Raw genomic sequence first — 10,995 nt, 5'->3', positions numbered from 1 at the left:
CTGTCCATCATACTTATATAGAACTGTTCAGAATTTATTGATGTTGTTTCTTCTAAATGCAGATCAGACTTAAAAGATTTTCCTCTTGATAATGATGATGACAGTTGGGTTTTCCCCATTTGCCAGTGATTCCTCAAAATTGAGATATTGTTAAGGCTAGACATCAAACACGGAGGGCTTCTTGATGTTTCATCCCTTAGCCACATTTGTTCCAGGAGCTGCCTCTATTGATGTAAAATTGCAAATTAGGGGCTTTAGCCAAGCATACAATGGCCACCTTTAACCAAGACCAATATGCAGTCACCCACAAATTCAAAAGATGGCCCTCCAAAACTAAATGGCCCTTGATACCCTGGCTGTGGCTCAAGGAAGAAACTGTGCTTTATTTAAAAAGTATTATGTATATATGTATATACTCCAGATTACCACAAAATATGACAGGGTTACTAGAAGACATGAATACTCAAATAGGCACTTTAAATGATCCCTCTGTCTCCTTTACTGATCGGTTAAACTCCTGGATTGGAAGGAGTTAACTACCAAAGGACTCTTTTGGTCTTCTCTTTCTTCTTGTTATTCTAATTTATATTATATTATATTAATTATATATATTAGAGTAATATATTTATAAAATAATATATTTATTTTATATTAGATATATTTCTAACGATCAATGTTGATCCATAGGTAGGGACTTCTCTACATTCTTATTCAACAGGAAGAAGTTACAAAAGATAAGACCTTACACTGTCAATCTTAAAGATTTAAAAGTCAAAAATGTGGAGAATAAAGGTAAAAGGAAATGTTGATAAAATTAAATTTCCTTACACCTTGCAGCCCATTGACAAATACTTGAAAGCAGCAGAGTAGAACATTCCTCTTAGGAACTCCCAACTGTCTTAATGTTAATGTTTTGCTAAAGGCAAGAAGCAACCTTAGCTTGATAATAGCCACATCTCCAGGATCCTGTAAGTCTTCTTCAACATGAAAATCCTTTTGGAAACTTCCTTTATCTCTGCCCATCTATTCTCCCACCCTAACTTAAATGTATACAATGGATAGGTCCTCACAATACCAGTGAAGCTCTTTCTGCCCACAGGTCCTATCCCCATACTTTAATAAAACCGCCTTTTTTGGGTAGCCTGGAAGGCTCAGCGGTTTTAGTGCCACCTTCAGCCTAGGGCGTAGGCTCCCTGCATGGACCTGCATGGAGCCTGCTTCTCCCTCTGCCTGTGTTTCTGCCCCTCTCTCTCTCTCTCTCTCTCATGAATAAATAAATAAAATCTTAAACAAACAAACAAAACCCAAAACAAATAAAGGCCCACCTGTTTTTTGCACCAAGAATGTCTCAAGAATTCTTTCTTGACTGTTTGCTCCTAGACCCTGACATCAAATCACATCATAAGCACCATAGGTTCCACTGAGCAACAGTGTCCTTATTTTTTTCTACCTTTCTGTCTTTGGGTGTCTCCAAGAACCCCTTAAATTGAATCTGTCTTTTAAAGCTCTTTTAGCTATAATCCACTGTTATTCTGAAGTCCTGTTGATATGGTGGTAAGACATTAGGTAAAGGAAGGGGAAGTGTTCTATAATCTTCTGAATTAAATCTAAGTCTTTTAGTGGGCCTATGTTCCTGGGATGTGACTTTCATATATATTTCTTATTTTTTCTCTCTCTCTTTCTTTAGAGAAGACAGGAAGGTCAAAGCTGGATTTAGCTAGTTGCCTTTTCCCCAGGTAGATATGGTTCTGGTAAAGTTGCTTCCCTTGGGAAGAAGTTCTTTTTCATGCTCTGAATATATTTCAGAATGCTTACCTTTCCCCTACTCCTGCCAGAAACATGAGGGGATTTGTCCCTGATCTTCACCATGAGAACCTAGCTGGATTCCTGGAGGTAAAACCCATAAAAGTGTGCAGGTCTCTTTATGATTGTAGCCCCCAGGAGTTTCCCACTCTTATGCTACTTAGTCCAGACTAAGCCTTCAACAGTTTGTCCAAATTATTTAAGTACTCCAATTGTTTTATGGCTATAATATCTTCTGCTCTAGGTAAGCAGATCTTAGTTGAGATTCTCTATATTAACCTTTCTCTCTGGATTTCAGGGCTTACTCTGGACCGCCTAATTCTCCAATCTGTCCAAGAAAAGTGGTTTATTTTCAGTTTTTCATGGGAGTAATGACTTTCAAGCTCTTTATACATTGAAGTTGAAAGTGAACTTCACAGCTTCTCTACCACTGATTGTTTGGATTACATTTAAAAGGAAACCTATAGCTTCCATATGTTTTCTTCTAAATTCTCTCTATCCTGTGCCATAAGATTAATGATGAATTTGTTTTCAATATCTTTAATTCTTTGCATTTTATTAGTCTCTCCTTTGGTGGTGGTGGTGTATCCTGCAATTGTACATTTCAAAATATAATCAAACCATTTTTTACAAGCAGAAGTTACAGTTAAATATAAGCATTAAAGTATAGTTCATCATGTTTTGAAATTTAAGAACAGAAGTTTTTTTTTTTTAAAGATTTTATTTATTTATTCATGAGAGACAGGGTGGGGGTGGGCAGAGACATACACAGGCAGAGGGAGAAGCAGGCTCCTCGCAGGAAGCACAATGTAGGACTTGATCCCAGGACCCTGGGATCATGCCCTGAGCCAAAAGCAGATGCTCAACTGCTGAGCCACCCAGTCATCCCAAGAACAGAAATTAAAACATGAGGAATAAAACAAAATTCAGGCTGTCCTTACTTCTCATTCTATTACTCATCTAAATTTTATGGACTATTTAGCAGATAAATACTATTGACTGGTGACACAAGAAGCAATAAGCACTCATAGAAATAGATTAATAAATACTGATTTTTAAAAGCAATTCATCTATATAAACTCTTTATTGGTAGCAAATGATAAGGCTAAAGACTGTGTTGTTTTTATGCTATGGATCATTATGCAGATAATAAAATTCTAATTCTAAATTGTAAAAGAATGGGAATATGCAACTTTTATTTCTTCTCAGAGAGGTAATATTTTAATTTTTTATTTATCATTGTCCTTCTGAGTAATATATCCATATTCACTTCAGCAATGGAATTTTATAACTAACTTTTGTACAGGTATTACATTCATACAATTCAAAAATTATTAACATAGGGCATAAAATGTCTTCTCATCTTTATTTCTATTCTTTTGGCTTCTGTTCCTATGTATTCACTCTAATTAGTACAAATAAAAAATCCAATATTTGCTCACAGATTTGCTTAGATTTTGGCCAAAGAATTAAAAGATTCCATTCCCATTAACTAAAATGGGGAAGTAGTGCAGATTTGTGCAAAATGTTCAGAAATTCTACGTTGGATATTTATGTTTCAGATTTCTATAAGATATCCAAGAAAACAGATTGCATAGGCAACTGGGCATGTTTATGGAGTCCGCTGTAGAAAATCAGGTTAGAGACATATTTTTGAGAGTTATCCTCAGTAATTAGATGGTAGTTAAAGTCATGAGACTAGATGAGATCACAGAGAGTGTCTTTGACAAAGAGAACCAAGCATTGAGCACAGGCACTATGACATTAAGCATGAGGATGTGGGGCAAGCTGTAGAGACTGAGATGGGAACAAGTACTAGGGAGAACATTAGGAGAGTGTGATTTCCTGGAAGCCAAGGGAAGAAATAACTTAAGGAGAAAGGAATGATCAGCTGGATGATTATTTGACTCAGCAATATTAAAGTCATTAGTGATCCTGACAAGAGATATTTCAGTGGAGAGAGGGAGGGAAAAGTCATGTTGGAGTAGGATCAAGAAAGAATGGAAGAAATAGAAACAGAGATATCAAATATGATAATTTTTGTTAAGATATTATTTTTATCTTCTAATCTTCAATCTATCAGTTCATTCTAGGTGATCCTCTAGCTTAATTAAAGTGATGAGTGAGCTGATGATGGCTACATAATCTTTACCTAGAATACTCTCTCTAGAAAAATTTCTGTACCTACAAGGTACTTTCATAACTAGCTTTCTGCCCAGGCTGTTTCCTCTCCTGGACTGTGTCCTTATGTCTTTTATGCAGCCCCTGTGTATCTTATGTCTCTTCTGCTGCCTCAGGAGACAGTATTTTCCAAGCTCTTAGCAATTGCCTCTCTTTGCTTTCAGGGATTACAGTATTACTTTCCCCACAGGAGATAATGTTTGTCCTCAATGGCTTATTTTTAGTCGTATCTGCATCATATCTAGAAATTCTTTGACATTGGTGGCATAATAATTCATTTTTTACATAATGTCTAAGACTGATGTAATTTCTCCACTAATTTTAATCATTTTTTTGTCTTTGTTGTTTAATTTGTAGGAGGAAGGCAAAGACATAATGATCATCTATGTTCATGCCATATTTCCTGTAAATTTGGTTCTATAAAATCATATTTCCATTACTAGATAACTGATCTTGGGCAAGTTAATAAACTTTTCTAGAACTCTGTTTCCTTATCCATAAAGTGAGTGATGACACAGACAGGGTTACTGTGAAAATTTAAATGCTTGGTACAAGTTAAACTCTCATTAAGTTTCTGACACTTTGAAAACACACAAGGATATTCAAGATATATGAGCATCACTGTTTGTTATTGGCAGTCCTAAGGGCATCTTTAAACACAGCGAGAAGACAGGTTGATTGAACATACATGCAAAGAAACATTTTTTTTCCTTATTTCAGAGAAGCATTGGGAGGAGGTACAAAGAGGTACATTTTATTGCCAAGATTTAAAAAAAAATAGTTCTGGAAAAATTTGCAGAATTTTTGGTATAAATAGGACACATTACATAATCATGTTATGAAGATTAAAAACATGATAGCAGAGGACCAGGAGGCATACTGCTCTTGGATTCTGTGATTAAAGGAAACATTTTTGTGTAGTCCTAAAATTAATTTAGAGTACTTTCAATGCCTTTAGGCATATGACAGAATAATGTAAGGTCACAAGCTTTAAAGATAGCAATCATCACTGAATCCAATTTCTTCACGCTGGCTACAATTTAGTTGTTTTTCCTTGAAGAACTGTTCTAATTCAGGGAATTAATAAGCAAAGCATAGTATTTAAATCTTCCTGCCTTACAAATTATATTGCAACTCTCCAGTGAATGTAGAATACTAGCAAGATTTATCTTTAATTAGAGAATCTTAGAAAAATAAAAACATAGTACATCTTGTTTTTAAATTTTAAACATTAAATGACCCCAAAAGCTCTGATTTCTGTTTTATTCAACATATTAATTCATTTTCTAACATCTTTAGGAAGACAATTTTGTTTTTAATGTCAACAATATGAAACAATTTTGAAACTGAAAGTAAAAATGTTTGTATTGCTGTATTTATAAATATTACTATATCATGGTTATGAGAATCTGATTTTTTTTCAAAATAATTTTACTTTTAAAAACAAAACAAAAAAACAAAATAATTTTACTTTTAAAGTTTCAAAATATTTACAAGTGAAAAAGTTAGGAAAAGGAAAAGTGGAGAAAAATGGAGATTCATTCTTTAATCTATTTAGCAAATATTTATGGAATGGCTATTCTCTGCAAGTTCCTAAACTATGGAAAAGGACTTACCATTTTATGGAAGAGCCAGTAAATGAACAGACAATAAAACAATTTTTAAAATGGCTGTCTCAGAGGTAGTTTTGGAAATAAGAAGTCTGAGACCCAGACAAGGGAAAGCAAATTAAATGTGGGTGCATAGTGATGGCTTTCCAGATCCTGTGCTGCATGTTAGATGTGAAGGATGTGGGAAGGGCATCATTACAGAGAGGAACAGCATTTGCAGAAACTCAAGATGTGAAGAAATTGGTGTAGTTGGAATAAAGAGTAAAAGGCAGGGAATGGCAAATTTAAAGCTATATAAGTAGAACCCTGATCAAGAAAAATGTCTTTTGAACAAATGCCATATGATTTTAATGCATATGTGGATTTAAGAAACAAAACAAACAAGCAAAGGAAGAAAAGAGAGAGAGAGAGAGAGACAAACAAGAAACAGACTCTGAACTGATAGAGAACAAACTGATGGTTACCAGAGGAGAGATGGGGGAGGGGGAGGATGGGTGAAATAGATCATGGGGATTAAGAAGAGCACTTGTCCTGATGAACACTGGGTGACATATGGAATTATTGACTCATCAGTATATTGTATCCCCAAAATTAATGTAACACTTAATATTATGTGCACTGGAATTAAAAACTTTAAAAGTAAAGAAAAATGTTTTTTATTGCAAGGAGTCTTGATTGAATCCTTGACAGGTAAAAGTTAACTTGTCAGTGTCTGATTACTGAAAGAGCTGCTTCTCTGACAGATAATGGCCATCCTAGAGCAAAACAGCCTGATAATGGCTGATAGGTCAAGGTAAGAACCAGAGGTGATCATATAATTCAGCAACATAATGTCATTAATAACCTTGACAAGATTTAGAACAGATCCCATTAACCAAGTCAGAGAAGTAGACCAATGAACCTAGAAGAATCTCTAGGTTGTATTAAAGGCCTACCTATGGTTGATAACCATGAAAATAAAAACTATATAAAGATACACACTGTAGATGGAGATTTAAAAAATCATTGAGGATAATAATCTAAGTTCTTACTATTTTTTTAAAAAAGATTTTATTTGTTAGAGAGAGCCTGATCAGAGGGAGAGGCAGAGGGAGAGAGAGAAGCTGCTGAGCGGGGAGCCGTACATATGCTGCTGGGGCTCCATCTCAGGAGTCTAGGATCATGAACCTGAGCCAAAGGTAGACACTTAGCCAACTGAGCCACCCAGGTGCCCCTCTGTTTTTTCACTATTACTTTTCTTTTTTTTTTTTTTAATTTTTTTTTTTTTTTTAATGATAGTCACAGAGAGAGAGAGAGGCAGAGACACAGGCAGAGGAAGAAGCAGGCTCCGTGCACCGGAAGCCCGATGTGGGATTCGATCCCGGGTCTCCAGGATCGCGCCCTGGGCCAAAGGCAGGCGCCAAACCGCTGCGCCACCCAGGGATCCCTCACTATTACTTTTCTTACTATTAAAAACTCTTTCCCAAAGGGGTTTAACTAGGGATTTCTGTAGACAAGGTCTAAACTGCATAGGCAGCTTCATCCTTAGAATTCAAGAGTAAGGTCACTTGTATGATACTGAAAGTAAACATCATCTTCAAAAAACATGTGTTTATCCATCTTCAAGGGTAAGTCACAGGAAGAAATAGTTTGTGGAGGCTTTGTTGGTAACAGTGATGTGGTCATACTTGCTAGCTAGTGAATAATCTGTCTCTCAAAACTCAGCAAGTACATAATATAACTTAGGGAGTAATGAGTTGTAACATGTCTAAAAGGTTGGTGACAGAACACTAAGATGTCAGCTCAAATATATAAAATGTAGAGGTGAATGTACATTAAGTAGAAGTCTTCAAAGTAGTATTCATGCATGTTACAGGGTTTACAAAATGGTCAACAGATCCGTGAGAAGGTTAAACAAAGTGTTCTAAAATACACTTCTAAAAATACACATATGAGTTTGTATGCATACATATACACCTACACACATGTGAATATATATATATGTATACACACATATTTATTTTTATCTGGAAAAATATTAGCCTTTACTACCATTTAATGCAGAAATTTACGCTGACTTCTTAATTGGTGCATGGACAAATGGCTGCCACCCTCTAGGAGAAGGCTGATATACCAATATATGAAGGTGCTGGCATAGGCATCCTTATCTCCTTCTCTTTCATCATATTGCACAGATTTTTCTTTACAAATAGAGTCATTCTAAGCAGACAGAGGACAAACAACTATTCAAAGATTAGGAAATACAAATGAGCAAATCTATTCAGGAAGGTATGAACTATCTAATGCTATAGGAATGTAGGGAAAATGCATATGAGTGAGGAGATGCAGTGGAGGTACAATTATAAATGTTGTGGTATTGATATTAAGGCATAATTTTTCCACCATTATATGTCTCTCCATTCAAGAAGCTAGTGGGCTCTGTGCTTAGTGTTTTGGGGGTGGGATATGGAAGAGAAGAAAACAGGACAAGCCCAGTAAGTCCTTTTAATTTTTAATTTCCAGGACTTATATACATCAATTAGGGACAGGATTCCTTGTATAAACAATATATATTGAAGGAAGCCAAGGGGAGCAAGTAGGCTCCTATCTATGACCCCGTAAATAAAAAGATATCCCTTGAACTGTAGAGAGAACAGACAGCAGAGATACATAGAGGATGGAGAGGGAGGAAGGGGAAAAGTGAGACAAACATGAAGACAGAAAGAGAGAGGTATTAGTGCATCTTGTGAACAGGACAGCCTTTTGGCAGATCACACAGGATCTAGCAAGTCACCACAGAGAGGTGAGTGGTGTGTCTAGGAAGATGGAGCCCTGGACAATATCTCCAAATTACTGTGTTCCATCTGGCACAGAGTAGTTCATGTCACTGGACCTGGAATAGCCCAACTAACTGGGTGATATGTATTTCATTGTCAAACTATTGCAGCAAAGCCAAGGAGTACATTGTCCTTCCCTCAAGTCTTGCCTTGACACTGCATAAAACTCTAGTACTGTAACAAATCCCTGGGAGGTGAGTATGGGGAGTGGTGATGACCCTCAAAGGAACTGAGATGTTTCATCTACAATAATAAAATAGATATAGAAATTAAGTTGAATTATGGAAAATTAAGTTGATTTTGAGGTTAGATATTTAATAGTAATTGCATTATTCTAATCGAGGAAGTAACTGATAACCATTATAGGAGTTTAAGTGCAGGAATTTAGTATCATGGTTCTTTTCTTTTTTTTTTTCTTTCTTTCTTCCTTTTTCTTTTTCTCTTTCTTTCTTTCTTTCTTTCTTTCTTTTTTTTTTTTTTTTTGTCTTACAACAGTGTATTAGAAAGAATGTAGACAGTTAAAAAAAAAATCCCCACTGTCATGAACATAAATTGAGGCTTTTGGCCTGGGACAAGCTGAAACCAAAAAAGAAATTTAAAAAATCCAATAGTGTATCAACATTTTTTTCACTTTTCTGCTATACTGACAGTGCAAATACAAATTTGGTCTAAATGTATAGAATCTTAAGCCTTTCTTCATCCTCCATCCTCAGAGATGTAAAAGTTTAAGGGTTAAACAGTACCAAACGTACAGGCTTCAAAATCATCCATGTTAGGGCATTTGCTAATTATGGCTAAGATACATCTGCAACACTGACAAATGATTACTTACAATAACATGAAGTAAATTTTTTGAGAAATAAAACATTAGTAGAGTAATCCTGGAGGATATACCAGAGGAACAAGTTACCAGTTAAGGTATCAAACAATTTGTTTGTGTCCATGTTCTAAAATCCAAAATTTAGTTATCTTTCTTCTAAGCCAAGAGCTTCCTATCATGTCAGTATCTATGTTATGAAGTAATGGAAACTGAGATGAAATGTTTTTATTTATCATAACTTCTGTATTATTTGCCTAGTACCTGAACAGCATCATGGAAGTCTGGGAAAAGTTCATGCATAAGGTTATTGCCTTAGCTGACTTAAAATTGCCCCCATTCAATGGTACTATCAACCTTTAGTGAAGCCCTTAAAAAAACAAACAGGTTGAAAAAGATTAGGAGAGGCAAATATAGCATCTGTCTTTAGAGCTATCAACTCAGGAATTCTCTCAATTATGAAATCTTGCAGAGAAGTTATTTTTCTTTTCCAAATTCTGGTGATGACAATATTCCTTACTCCAGAGCTGGCATTTTTACATCATCTCTGTCTTGTGAACCATCATCTGCTCCATCTACTTCTGATAAATCTGCATCCTCATCACCACTCCTGTTGTTCATCATCTCAGAGGAATGATCAAAATTAGAATGTCTTCAACTGAATCATCTTCCCAGTCGTTCCAATTATTATTTTTTTAATTTTTATTTATTTATGATAGTCACACAGAGAGAGAGAGAGAGAGAGGCAGAGACATAGGCAGAGGGAGAAGCAGGCTCCATGCACCGGGAGCCCAACGTGGGATTCAATCCCGGGTCTCCAGGATCGCGCCTTAGGCCAAAGGCAGGCGCTAAACAGTTGCGCCACCCAGGGGATCCCAGTCGTTCCAATTACTGAAGTCCACACTAAGTCAATAAAAGTTTTGCCCTTTCTTTTGTTAACCTTGATCATGACTGGCCAGATTAACCTTTTTGTAAACAACATAAAATCGATCTGTCTTAGGATGCCTGGATGGCTCAGCAGTTGAGCATTTGCCTTTAGCCCAGGGTGTGACCCTGGGATCCAGGATCGAGTTCCACATCGGGCCCATGGCAGGGAGCCTGCTTCTTCTGCCTGTGACTCTGCCTCTCTCTATCTGTGTCTCTCACGGATAAATAAATAAAATCTTTTAAAAAAACTGATCTGTCCTTTAATGCTTGGAATAATTTGGATCAATCCAGCGAAAAGGATCAATTTAATGTAAATGTTTAAAGTTATTACTTCCTCGAAAATAACTGAATATAAGTTTGGATTTTTCAAAATTTACATTAACATCCTACTGTCTTCAACACAAAATTTAATGAAGACGAAGTCCCTTCAATCATACCACTTTGAAGAAGCATGCTGCATGGTAAACCCAGCAGGGGTACAGGTGAATGGGTGGGGTAGGGTATCTCTGACTCCTCTGGCTTCCCTTAGGTGATAGCATCAACAGGCTTCCTGTGGGTCCCCAGGATGCGTTGTGGGGAGAGCACCAACTCTGGTCTTGGGAGAGGAGAAACATCTCAGCATCACAGTTCTCTATAGAAGATTATCATGGAGGAGATATGAGAAGTTAAAAATGGCAAAACATGCTTGTGGCAAAACATGCTTTTCACGGTGAGTGAAAAGATATATTCTTTATTGTACATTAACAAAATTGGGCCTTTACTCTAAAAATCATTTTCTCTTTGAGGTTGTATATAGTGTTCTAGGACTTGAGGCCAATAGCGTGAGAGTGAAGTGAATCAG

At 36.2% G+C, this 10,995-nt stretch overlaps 1 pseudogene; it reads right to left on the bottom strand.

The window, feature by feature from the left end:
* Nucleotides 1-9,743: 9,743 nt before the first annotated feature.
* LOC140636276 (prostaglandin E synthase 3-like) lies at nt 9,744-10,792 on the bottom strand (annotated as a pseudogene).
* Nucleotides 10,793-10,995: the final 203 nt, after the last annotated feature.

Source organism: Canis lupus, chromosome 7 (assembly GCF_048164855.1).
Source record: "Canis lupus baileyi chromosome 7, mCanLup2.hap1, whole genome shotgun sequence".
NCBI lineage: Eukaryota > Metazoa > Chordata > Mammalia > Carnivora > Canidae > Canis > Canis lupus.
This window is presented reverse-complemented; position numbering and strand designations above follow the sequence as displayed.